Below are 14024 nucleotides of genomic sequence, written 5' to 3' on the forward strand. Positions count from 1 at the left end.
TGGCCTGGGCGCTGGGGATGGCTCCTTGACCTCTGCCCCAGGCGCTAGAGTGGCTCTGGTCACGGCAGAGTGACGCCCCCAGAGGGGCAGAGCATCACCCCCTGGTGGGCAGAGTGTCACCCCTGGTGGGCGGGCCGGGTGGATCCCAGTGGGGCTCATGCGGGAGTCTGACTGTCTCTCCCCGTTTCCAGCTTCAGAAAAATACAAAAAAATAAAATAAAAAAAAATAAAGATCGTGCTCCATCTGAATACAGAAGACTGTTTCAGGATTGATGATGAATGTAACTAGCATTAGTGGATTGTCTTTTCCAGGAATTTAGATTTGGTTTACTGAGAATCTACACAAATCAGCCTTAGGTTATGCAATAAAAGTTACTGAGAGGGGCAAAACTTGTAGTGGTCATGGGAATTGAAACATCATATAAAAGTGAATATATGACAACAAGCCAGTTATATGAAAAGTGAAATAATGGCAAAGCAGAAACGAAGACTCTTGAAGAAGAGAAGTAAGAATGTATCCCATCCCAGCCTTCTTTTAACATTGTTCCTGTAAATGATTAGCTGTTAACTAATATGTGACTGCAGATAAGTAGCCTGTTTGCTTAAGAATTCTAGGAACTCAAAAGAAGCAGGCTCTAAACATGGAGGTTTATGGCAGCATTGTTCACAATAGTGAAGATCTGGAAACAGCCCAAGTGTCCGTCAGAGGACGAGTGGATTAAAAAGCTTTGGTACATATATACTATGGAATACTACTCAGCCATAAGAAATGATGACATCGGATCATTTACAATAACATGGATGAACCTTGATAACATTATACAGAGTGAAATAAGTAAATCAGAAAAAAAAACTAAGAACTATATGAATCCATACATAGAAGGGACATAAAAATGAGACTCAGAGACATGAACAAGAATGTGGTGGCAACAAGGGTGGGGGGTGGGGGGAGGGGGGATGGGGTGAAGAAGGAGAGAGGGGTTGGGGGAGGGGAGGAGCACAAAGAAAACCAGATAGAAGGTGACAGAAGACAATTTAGCTTTGGGGGAGGGGTATACAGCACAATCAAATGTCAAAATAATCTAGAGATGTTTTCTCTCAACATATGTACCCTGATTTATCAATGTCACTGCATTAAATTTAATAAATAAATTTAAAAAGAAAAAGAAAAAAAAGAAGCAGGCTCTGATCTTCAGACATTCTAGCTGCAGGAGATTTACTGACCTTTAACCAGTTATCTGAACAAACCATGTTGGCTTGCACACAGAACCCTTAATGGAAAACTTTGAACTCCTACTTTTTGATTACTTTGTTCTGTTTTTCTTTCCTTTTTAAATTCCTCTTCCCTCTTTACAAAAACCTTTGTCTAAGTCCAATTGTTAAGATGGTCTTTGTGACAAGAGTCTCCCATTTTCCCAGGCTGTTAGCTCTTGAAGAAAATGATTTTTCCTTCCACTAGTCCCTGTCTTTTGGTTATTGGCTTTCGAGGAGTAGGCAGCTGGACCTGGGTTCGGTATCAAGAAGAATGCAAAGAGGTCAGCTTGAGAAATTTATTGTTCTAGAGAAAGAGTCAGAGAGAGAACAAATGCACAAATGTGTCTTTCTTTAATAGCTAAGTCCCGAGAGAGAGAGAGAGAGAGAGAAAGAGCGATACTTGGAGTGGGTTTCTGTACTTCTTAACCAAAAGTTGTTTTCATTAAATTTTTGTGTGTGTGTGGTGAAAACACTTAACATGAGATCTACTGTCATAACAAAATTTTAAGTGTACAGTACAGTATTGTTGACTATAGACACAATGTTGGACAGCTGATCTCTAGGTCTTATTTATCTTGCTTAACTGAAACTTTATGCCCATTGATTAATTTTGATCTTTTTACATTTACCTCATTTTATCCTCCTAGCTCCACAGTCTCATGTCTTTCCCAGAACACCTCTCTTTTCCGTTCCTTCTGCAGCAGGGTCCCTCTGTGCTCGGATGCCTCTGACGTCCCGTACAAGCTTTTCCACATCCCCTCTGCTGGATGCACTGCTGGTGTCTGTCTCCCCCACCCCCGCCATGCTGGATTAGGTGGTAAACTTAAGAGTTGGGTTCTTTCTTTTTTTTTTGAGATTGTATACCTGGTACCTAGTACTGTACAAAACACAAAATTAAGTACTTAATAACTATTTATGGAATAAATAAGTGAAAGAATAAATTTTAAATTTTATTGTAAAATATACTGCTCACAAAAATTAGAGGATATTTCAAAATGAATATGAAGACATAAAATATCCCCTAATATTTGTGATCAGTATAATTTTAAAATAAAATAGTAAATATTATACAAGTAAATCTATAATAAAATAAAATCTAACTGTATATTCCTTAAAGTTATCTTTTTATCATTCTTTTTTTTTCTTCTTGAGGTTTTTAATCTAGACTATATCAGTGCTTTCTAAATTCCAGTCCACAATAATGTTCTCACTGGGTTGCCCAATAATAGGAGTGGCAAAACATTCAAATTAGTGTGATTATCGTAGGAACTGCACATTTGTGTTTTTAAGCATGACTGGGGACTCATGGTTTTAGATATTATGACTTCAACTGCTTCCACTGTAGAAAAACTACAAATTTTGCTGCTATAAAATTTATATTAAATAAAAAACAATCTCTATAGAAAATTGAAACACATAGAAAATGTTAAAGGAACTGAAACTATTAGTATTTTGCATATTTGCTAACATATTTTATGCACAAATATACTATCTGTACTTCTGTAATTCCAAAAGTTCAAAAACCAATTATTTTCATTGCACACTGACAACAAAATTCTGACCTCAGCTGAACTCATTTAGTGACAAACCTTGACCTCAACTGACATGAGGTTATTTATAGTCTTTATTTATCTCTCTTAGAAAAATATTCACACATTTCTTGCAGACAAATTAGTATGCTTGAATATGAGATGATGCCACAGAATACATCTGGTCCTAAGTGAATATTTGGCTCTATGAACTTTCTTCTGAATGTTTTAAGAGTTTTATTCTTATTTTCAGAAAATTCAGAGAAGGCATACAGATGAAGTCTGACAACACATGGATTTATTATGGCTTTATAAATTGTGGAAAACTAAATTAAATTTCAGCCCACCAAAGATATCCACACCTTAATCCCATAATCTGTGAATATGTTAGGTAACATGGCAAAGGAGAGTCAAGGTAGTAGAAGGATTAAGGCTGTTAATCATTTGACCTTTAGAGGAAAGAATTATCTTGAATTTTCTAAGTGGAACAATATAATCACAAATGTCCTTAGAAGTGGAAGAACAGGCAGAGAAGAGAAAACCAGAGAGATGGGAGTGTGAGAAGGACTTTGCTCAATATCGTTTACTTTGAGGATGGAGGAAGACCATGAGGCAAGAAGAGGGAAAAGCCACTAGAAGCTAGGAAATGCAAGTAAACAGATACTTTCAAGAGTCTCCAAAAAGATAGCCTTATCAACACCATGATTTTAGCCCAGTGAGACCTATTTTGAACCTTTGACTTCCAGAACTGTAAGATCATACATTTTTGTTGTTTTAAGCCACTGTTTGTGGTACTCTTTTACAAGCAGTAGTAAGAAAACATGAGTATATACATGTTTATACCATAAAATTTATACACATATGCACATTGTTGGTCAAATAAGTTTTTAAATGTGATATATATGTTTGCTTGCTTATAGTTTGTATTGGTTGTGGGGGACAGGCTGTAAGCAGGCTGGGTCATTATAGTCTAAGGCTTAGTTTTAAGACTAAGCTTTTCCCCACACCCTTGACTGTTGCATGATGTGGGGTGGTGCACTCTCATGAGAAATCCAATTATCCCTCAGATAAGTGACTTTGTATCAGAGACTTCCTTATTTGTATATTGGATTAAAGGTTTTGATTTCTACACTATAAAATGAGGGCAGACCTGGAACTTGCTCTCTCTGGGTTCCTGAGATTAGCATTAGAGGGGAGAGCAGAGAAAGGCCACATGGAGGAGGCCAGGAGAAGCAGCCAAGATGGTGGAGTGCTAAAGGAAAAGCCAGTTTGTGCCGAGTTTGTGCAGAGAGAAGGAGATGGGGAACAGAGGTGAATAAGGCTTTTACTTGCCCGCCGGGTGCAAGCTAGGATTAAAGATGATGGCCCATCAGCTTTTGGCTCCGTTGTTTCTTTACCGACTGTCCGAATCTAATGTGAACCTGCATGGGCCAGGTGGCTGTGATGGTGGCCGTGTATAGTAGCTTCACACACACATAAATAAATAAGATATGCATCAATATATGCAACTGATATGTATGTTTACATGCATTTAAACCAATATCTGAATTATGCTGTGATGTGCATCGAGTAGAAAAAACACGATAATTTAAAATATATGAAAGAAGGAAAGAACTGAATGAATAAATATTACATGTATAGATGAGCATGCAAAGTACTTGATAGTGAAAAGGAATGGGCTCTTGGCCTGTGTAATTGTCAGTTATTAATGAATAATAATTCAAAACTTCCCTAGAAAACAGTAATAATTGTTCTTTCAAGCACATAAATTTGCCGATTGGCTGTAGTAGTTTAGCTTCACATTTGATGTCAGATGAGGGTCTTTGCTCAATGTGTCTCTCAGCATCCATCCATGGTAATAGCAGAAGCATGGTGATGGGTTCCCACCCATCTAAGCACATAATCTGCATCAAGTCTGTTGATTCACTAACCAAAGTAGATTATACAGCCAACTTCAAACTCAAGGGACAGGAATAAATTCATCTTCTGTGGGAGAAATTTCAGTTACATCAAAAAAGCATAATACAGAGAGTCACAAAGAACTGAGTACAAAATTTTATTTTATTATAACTTCTCTTACTTTTTATCAAAAACCACTACTGAAGCCAGATATAGATTTTGGGGTATATATACCAAACTGCAGAACACCTCAAAGACACAAAAGAAAGTTATGCTGTTATGTAAGAAAGAGCATATGCGTAGGATGCAAATCATCAAGGAAGTAAATTTGCATCTGATTAGCAAACAATTAACCAAGAGTGAGGCAATGTTTTAAAATAGCAATTTATGAACATCAGGAGAATCATTCCTGTTTACCCCTATTTAAATGGACTATTTCTTATGGTGATTAGAGGTTCATAGCATTTCAATAGATCCCCTGCCAACCCTCCCTCCCCAAGCCTTCCCCACAATCAACATCATGCACCAGAGTAGTACATTCGATAAATGGATTATAACCCACATTGACATACCATTATTACCCAAAGTCCATAGTTTTTATTAGGTTGACTCTTTGAATCTTGGTGTTGTATATTCTAAAGATTTGGACAGTGTTGGTCAAATAAGTGTGTAAATATGATGTATATGTTTGCTCGCTTATAGTTTGCATTAGTGTAGGGGACAGGCTATAAACTGGCAAAGTCCATATAGCCTAAGGCTTGGTTTTAAGACTAAGCCTGTCCCACCCTTTTAATACTAAGATCTTTTCAACATCCTTCTAATACTAAGATCTTCTCAAAGCTAAGCTTTTCCCCATACCCTTAACTGTTGCATGACGTGAGGTGGTGCACTCTTATGAGGGATCCCATTTATACAAAGTCACTCAGATAAGTGACTTTGTATCAGAAACTTCTTTATTTGTATATTGGCTTAAAGGCTTTAATTTCTACACTATAAAATGAGGTAGACTGGGGGCACTCTTGCTCAGATCCTGCCATCAGCATTGCAGAGGAGAGGCAGCCAAGATGGCAGAGTGCTGAAGGAGAAGCCAGTTTGTGCAGAGTTTGTGCAGAGAGAAGGAGATGGGGAACAGAGGTGAATAAGGCTGATGAGGCCTTTGATTCTAGGAATACTAGGATAAGTCAGTGGCTTTGGGAGCCCCGAATGGAAAGGGAAGTATTTTCCCACTGTGTATTTCTTGCCTGCTGGGTGCAAGCTAGGATTGAAGGTAATGGCCCACCAGTTCTTGGCTCCATTGTTTTATTACTGTCTGTCCGAATCAAATGCAAACCTGCACGGGCCAGGTGGCTGTGATGGTGGCAATGGCTGCCTGCTTTACAGACAGCTATCTTTTATTTTATTATCTACAGAATAATTTCACTGCCCTGAGAATCCTGTACTCCACTTATTCATCCCTCCTTCTCCACGACCCCCTGGCAACCACTAATCTTTTTACTGTCTCCATAGTTTTGCCTTTTCCAGAATATTATGTATTTGGAATCATACACTGTGTAGCTTTGTCATGTTTTTTCATAACTTCATAGCTTATTTCTTTTTTAGCATTAAATAATATTCATGGTCTAGTTCTACCACCATCTATTTATTTATTCACCTACTAAAGGGCATCTTGGTTGCTTCTAAGTTTCAGCAATTATGAATATAGCTATAAAGATCTGTGCAGGGTTTTTTTGTTTTGTTTTGTTTTTGTTTTTTTCTGTTTGTTTTTGGTTGATAAAAATTTTCAACTCCTTTGGGTAAAGACCAAGTAGAATGCTGGATTTCTTGGTGAGGGGGTGCTCAGTTTCATAAGATACTGCTGAACTGTCTTCCAAAGTGGTAATATCTGTTTGCATATCCACCAGCAATGAGTAAGAGTTCTTGTTGATTTCTGTCATCAGCATTTGGTGTTGCCTGTGTTCTGATACTGGCCACTCTAAGAGGAGTGTAATGATATCTCATCGTTTTAATTTACAATTCCCTGATGCCATATAATATGGAGTACCCTTTCATAAGCTTATTTATCATCTGTAAATAATTTTTTTGTTGTTGGTGGTGGTGTTGTTAATTTAGAAATCAATAACTTCATTGGAAGAAATGGCCAAACTTGAAAAAATAACTTAAGTAAATGTTTTGCAAAGGCAATATTGTAACATGCATGCTTGGCATGGTGACCAGAGGAAGTCATTCGTTTCTATGGGGAAGGCAGTCTGAGCTTATTTCTTCTTGTTGCTATTGCCCAGGGTGAGCTTGTCAAAGAGGTACTGCACCAGGCAGGCTTCTGGGACTCCCATCTTGCTCAGGTTAGTGATATGGTCCCCCAACTCTTTGATGAATTTCACCTGCTCATGTAGGCAGTGGCACAGGTGAGCATCCTTCTTTTCTGTGGCCAGCTGGTGCAGATAGAGCAGGCTCTGGTTCACGCTCACCTCCAGGTACAAGGCACAGTCCATGGCCTGTAAGCCCTTCTCCCAGTAGTTGAGGACAGGCCTGCTGATATCACACAGGCGCCTGAGACTTCCATGCTGGGTCTGCAGACACAGCTCTCAGGGCGAGCTCCTTCTTGCTCCACTGCCTCAGGAAAAACTGAACCCAGTGGTTCTAGGCCATGTCTTCATAGTCAAAAGAGATGGCTATGAACAGTATACACAGGAGGCCAGAGCTCCAGGTGGTCTGGTTGTTGATGGAGGGCTCGCAGTGGGGGTGGTAGCTCTCTGGCACATGCTGGAGGCACAGGCCAGCAGAGATGAAGGGCTAGGCCTTGAGCACGTGGGGGGTGTGGGAGGGCCGCAGCGCAGACTGAGGTGACCCTGCCAGAGGCGGGCCTTGGAGGTCCAGGGGTAGGTGGCCAGGACAGTGAGGGGAGGCTGAGTGTGGCATGGAGGCGGTGGGGATCTCAGAGCACTCCCAGGATGGAAGAGAAGGATGCCTTCTGGTCGCTTTAGGGCCAGGCTTATCTGGGTATCTTCTTGATAAGGTGTCCAGATCTTTTGCTCATTTAAAATATTGGATTGTTTGTTTTCTTGTTAAGTTTATACCAGTGGTGGGATTCAAATAGTAATTTAACAAGTGGTTCTCTGCCCTATGACCGTTTTAAGTATAAAAAACAATGTAGCAAAAGGTAGTTTATTATTTCCTACATTTAATACTTAAATAAGAGCAATAAAAGTACACAAAACTAGATTATAAGAGTTTTAAAATATTAGTAAAAAATATTAAATAATACCTGACCAAAAAAAAAAAAAAAGACTGTTATTTAATGTATTTCCATATTGCTTCTTGATTGGCGTCCTCACTTGTGATTTTCTTTGCTTTTATCTGAGCATCATAGGCTGTGTGATTTATTCTTAACCATCTTTTCACTGTAGGAGTGGTATCCCATTCCTCTAGAGGCAGTCCGATTAGACTAATACTATGTTTGATTTATTAGAAACAGAAGACTTCTCTTCTCTGATCATAAACGTTCATCTCTGAACCCCCCCCCCCCCCCCCCTTAGAGAGAACCTTGATTACAAGTGCCATTTTAGCAACCGGTTCACTGAACTCAACAAAACGTTAGATGTCGGTTCTGTCAAACTGGTGTGAACTGGCTGAATCCCACCACTGGTTTATACCTTTCTTAGGGTAAAAATATTTTATCAGATGTGTCTTTTGCCAACATTTTATCCCAGTTTGTGAACTGTCTTTTCATTTTTTAGACATTGCCTTCCATAGAAAACATGTTTTTAATCATAGTGAAGTGCAGTTTATCAATTTTATTTTCCGTAGATTTTGCCTTTGGTGTTATATCTGAAAAATTATCACCATAACCAAAATCATCTAGATTTTCTTCTATGTTATCTTCCAGAAGTTTTATATTAACATTATAAATTTAGGTTGATGATCTATTTTAATTTAGTTTTTTGTAAAGGATGTAATGTCTGTGTCAATGTTTAGTTTATTACATGTGGGTGTCCAGTTATTACAGGCCCATTTGTTGAAAAGTCTATTCTTTCTCCATTATTTTGCCTTGGCTCTTTTGTCAATGATCAGTTGACTATATTTTTGTGAATCTATTTCTGAGTTCTCTATTCTGTTTCATAATTAAGCAAGCAAAAATTATGATTTAATATTAAGTTGAGTGACGTCAAAGAAATGGTGCCATGAGGAGCACTCTCGATACCTCTCCCCAATATTTCAACAAGTTCTACAACTAGAGACAGAAAAATCTATCCCTGGAGCATCTGGAAGTCCCACACACTGAACAAGAAGGTATGACTGGGTGAAAAGTTGGCTAAATATTGATATATAATCAACCCTGAAGGAAATAAGATGGAGAACAGAACACTCCACCTTCCTCACTAACCTGAGCAAGGCTGCTTTCACTTGGAACTGAGAGAGAGTGGGGGCTGGGGGCGTGGAGGGAGCCAGTCTGGGGCACAGACGTTCAAGCCAAGGAAAGAGTGTACCCACGGCAACTCAGTTTATGCGAGCTAACGCTGGCGCTGGACCCCCGGCAAAGGCGGGCAAACGGCGGCCGCCATTACCCCCGATATCCTGGTCGGTGAGCATGGACAGTATGCGAGAGGTTCCTCCTAGCGTCCCAGGGGTGGGCACCCATGTTCCTGGAAAAAGGGGCAGGGTCATAGGCTTCTGTGTGGGCTGCGACCAGAGTCTCGGTGTGGTCCCTGCTCCCCCAGCAACAGTGAGCGTGGGAGTGTGCGAAAGCAAACATCCCTACCCCCAAACTTCTTTGGGTGGGTGGGGTGCCTCCACCAGCCATATAGGCTAACATCCCGGGGAAGAAAAAATACAGCAATGCTAGGGGGAGGGGCACTCAGGCAACTTGCAGACTGTCTCTGGAGCAGATCTGTGGACCCAATCGCTGAAATTAGCTTAACCCACAGTCTGCTCACCACCCAACTGGCTTACATGGCTCTAATTGACAAGGTCTCTCTCAGATCAGTGATCTAAGACAAGACGTGATATTTTTTAGTGCCTCTTGCTCTGCACGTAGGGGCGGGGGAAGCTTCCTTTCAGTCAATACATGATGAAAAACACATTCCTATGGAACAAATCTCAGAGAACACTGCAGAAGTTAGACAGTCAAGGCTGTAGGCTTTTTAACAAGGAAGAAGTCTACAGAAAGCAATCCCATGGAATGCTAAAGCAAATTTAACTAGATATACCTGGGGAACTGAACTTCTAGAAGTCAACACGCTCCTCTACCTGCTTAAGCTGGTGGCTCTGATTGGCAGAGCTTTCATACTCAGGGCTATGCACTAAAAAGAGGGATTTGGCAGCTTTTAAGACCTCCTTTTCTGCAGGCAGTGACTAGGGCATCTTCTTCCCAGCCAATACAGGTTACAAAATGCAAAAAGCCTGAGGAGAGTGGTCCCACAGAGTGCTGAGGCATACTGGACACGCCTGGAGGCACATAGAAAGACACCTTGAGAGCAATTGGCTCCCAGTCCTGCCTGATTATGCTGGCAGCTCTGACTGACAGAGCCTTACCCAGAACCCTGTGCTGAGTGGGGATAGAGTGGGGATCTGCCCGCTCTTTGAGCCTCTTAATCTCCAGGCAGTGGCAGCGGCAACCTCATAGCTGGATCATCAGGCTGCTAATTAAGGAAGGAGAGACTAGGAGAGAGGCTCCGGGAAAATGGACTCTCCCATTAGAACCCGCAAATGCTAACAAGCCCCAACTACCAACGAGACTGAGGCCTAGTATTTGACATTGCCATAGAGACATATCAACTGCAAATCTCTACCTAAGCATGCCACAGGGGCAGAGCCTAGGGTACAGAGCCACTGACCAGGAAGAGGAAGAGGAAAGAAAAAGGAAAAAGAGAACCTCTCAAAATCAAGAAAAATCCACAGTCCTTATAACTTTTTCCACTTTTATTTTGTTTTTTTTCATCTTCTTATCTCTATTTTTTTTTTCTTCCACCTTGGTCCTTTTATTCTCTGCTCATCTTATTCTTTTCTCTTCATATTGAACTACATTACCCATGTGTTACATTTCCCATTTTTTTTCTTTTCTTTTTTCTTTCTCTCTATGAGGGTTACACTCCAAAACCCTCAACTCTCTCCTTTTTTTTCCTTTTCCCTTTTCACCTTTTTATTTTTTCTCCATCTCTCTTAGTTTCTTCTTTTCTCCTTTACTTTTCCTCTCATTTGATCCTCACTCACAAACAAATTATTTTATTTTGGATTCAAATTTTTTCTTTGTGGCATTTTGTGTGCTTTTTACTTCGCTTTATAACTCATTAGCATTCCCCCCAACCCTAGCTCTCCATCCTATGTAGTTTTAGTTTCACTTAATAAAATAATATTTTCTTTCTTTCTCTTGTTTTCTTCGTATCCCTTTCACTATATCTCTCAGTTGATCATCATTTACAAGCAAATTATTTTATTCTTGATCCAAATTTTTTCCTTTTTTGCATTGTGTGGGTCCCTATCTCCTTTTTGCCCCTTTATCACTTCTCCCAAACTCAGGCCCTCCGTTATAGGTAGTTTTTGTTCCATTTAGCACAATATAATTCTCAGTTTTTTATGGTATTTTCTCAAAGAAGAAAAGAAAAAAGGGAAAAAATATTTTTTAAATTATTTTTATATTGTCTATTTCTTTACTTTTTATTTGTTATTAATTCTCATTAGTGGTATTAACAAGACCACCTTCAGATGCCATTAAGGAAAAGGAAATCAAATATCATGGATACAAAAGACAGAGATGTAGCACAGATAGATGAGAAAAAATCTATAAAAAAATGTAATAGATTGGAAACCTTGGATTTAAATGACAGAGAATTTAAAATAGAAATCCTAAAAATACTCAGAGATATACAAGAAAATACAGAAAGGTAATTTAGGGAGCTCAAAAAACAATTCAACAAACACAAAGAATATATTACCAAGAAAATTGAAACTATGAAAACAAATCAAACAGAGATGACAAAATCAATTTATAAACTGAAAAAACGAGGTAACAAGCTTAGATAATAGAACAGGCCAGATAGAAGAGAGGATTAGAGACATAGAAGACAGACAACTTGAGGCACAACAGAGAGAAGAAGAGAGAGACTCAAGAATAAAAAAAAAGAGAGAAAGCCCTACAGGAATTGTCTGACTCCATCAAAAAGACTAACATAAGAATAATAGGTATATCAGAAGGATAAGAGAGAGAAAATAAAATGGAGAACATATTCAAACAAATAATAGATGAGAACTTCCCAAGCCTGTAGAAAGAACTAAAGCCTCAAATTCAAAAAGCAAACAGAACACTGAGTTATCTTAACCCCAACAAACCTACTCCAAGGCACATCATAATAAAATTGGCACAAACCAACAACAAAGAAAAAATTCTCAAGGTAGCTAGGGAAAAGAAGAATACAACATATAAAGGAAGGCCTATTAGATTATCATCAGATTTCTCAGCAGAAACTCTACACGCTAGAAGAGAGTGGACCCCAATATTTAAAGTTCTGAAAGAGAGGAACTTCCAACCAAGAATACTATACCCATCAAAGCTGTCCTTCAAATACAAAGGAGAAATAAAAGCATTCACAGATACAGAAAAGATGAGGGAATTTATCATCAGAAAACCCCCACTTTAAGAAATACTAAAGGGGATTTTCCAACCAGATACAAAGAACAAAACAAAACAAAACCACAGGTAAAAGCTCCACCAAGAACACAATAAAACCAAATTTAAACTGTGACAACAAAAACAAAAAAGGGGAGAGGACGGAGATTAACAGTAGCAAAGGACGATGGAGTGCAGAAACACTCATAAGATAGGGTACTACAATGAATATGGTAGGTACCCTTTTCATTACTTAATGGTAACCACCCATGAAAAAACCACCACAGAAGAACATGACTTAAAAAAGGTAGCAACAGAGGAAAGAAGTATGGAAAACAAACAAACAAAAACAAATGATAGAAAAACAAAAGAGAAGAATCAAACAAGATACAAAATAACAGAAAGCAATTTATAAAATGACAATAGGGAACCTACAATGCCAATAATTACACTAAATGTAAATGGATTAAACTCACCAATAAAAAGACACAGAGTAGCAGAATGGATTAAAAAAGAAAATCCAACTGTATGCTGCCTACAAGAAACACATCTAAGCAACAAGGATAAAAACAAATTCAAAGGGAAAGGCTGGAAAACAATACTCCAAGCAAATAACATCCCAAAAAAGGCAGATGTAGCAATACTCATATAATAATGCTGACTACAAGACAGCAAAAATACTCAGAGACTAAAATGGTCATTTCATAATGATTAAGGGGACACTGAATCAAGAAGACATAATAATCCTGAATATATATGCACCAAACAAAGGAGCACCAAAATATATAAGAGAGCTACTTATTGACCTAAAAACAAAAACTGACAAAAATACAATCATACTTGGAGAGCTCAATATACCGCTGATGGCTCTAGATCGTTCATCCAAACAGAAAATCAATAAAGATATATTGGCCTTAAAGGAAACACTTGAGCATCTGGATATGATAGACATCTACAGGACACTTCATCTCAAAGCGGCAGAGTATACATTTTTTTCTAGTGTACATGGAACATTCTCAAGAATTGACCATATGTTGGGCCACAAAAATAACATCAGCAAATTCAGAAAAATTGAAATTGTACCAAGCATATTTTCTGATCATAAAGCCTTGAAACTAGAATTCAACTGCAAAAAAGAGGGAAAAACCCCACAAAAATGTGGAAACTAAACAACATACTTTTAAAAAATGAATGAGTCAAAGAAGAAATAAGGGCAGAGGTCAAAAGATATATACAGACAAATGAAAATGACAATACGACATATCAGAATCTCTGGGATGCAGCAAAAGCAGTGATAAGAGGGAAGTTCATATCACTTCAGGCCTATATGAACAAACAAGAGAGAGCCCAAGTAAACCACTTAACTTCACACCTTAAGGAATTAGAAAAAGAAGAACAAAGACAACCCAAAACCAGCCAAATAAAGGAATTAACAAAAATCAGAGCAGAAATAAATGAAATAGAGAACAGAAAAACTATAGAAAAAATTAATAAAACAGGAGCTGGTTTTTTGAAAAGATCAACAAAATTGACAAACCTTTGGCAAGACTCACCAAGGAAAAAAGAGAAAGGACTCATATAAACAAAATCCAGAATGAAAGAAGAGAAATCACCACAGATATCAAAGATATACAAAAAATTATTATAGAATACTATGAAAAACTATATGCCACCAAATTCAACAATCTAGAAGAAATGGATAAATTCCTAGAATAGTACAACCTTCCTAGACTGAGTCATGA

The sequence above is a fragment of the Saccopteryx leptura genome, chromosome 2 (assembly GCF_036850995.1).
Source record: "Saccopteryx leptura isolate mSacLep1 chromosome 2, mSacLep1_pri_phased_curated, whole genome shotgun sequence".
Taxonomy (NCBI): Eukaryota; Metazoa; Chordata; class Mammalia; order Chiroptera; family Emballonuridae; genus Saccopteryx; species Saccopteryx leptura.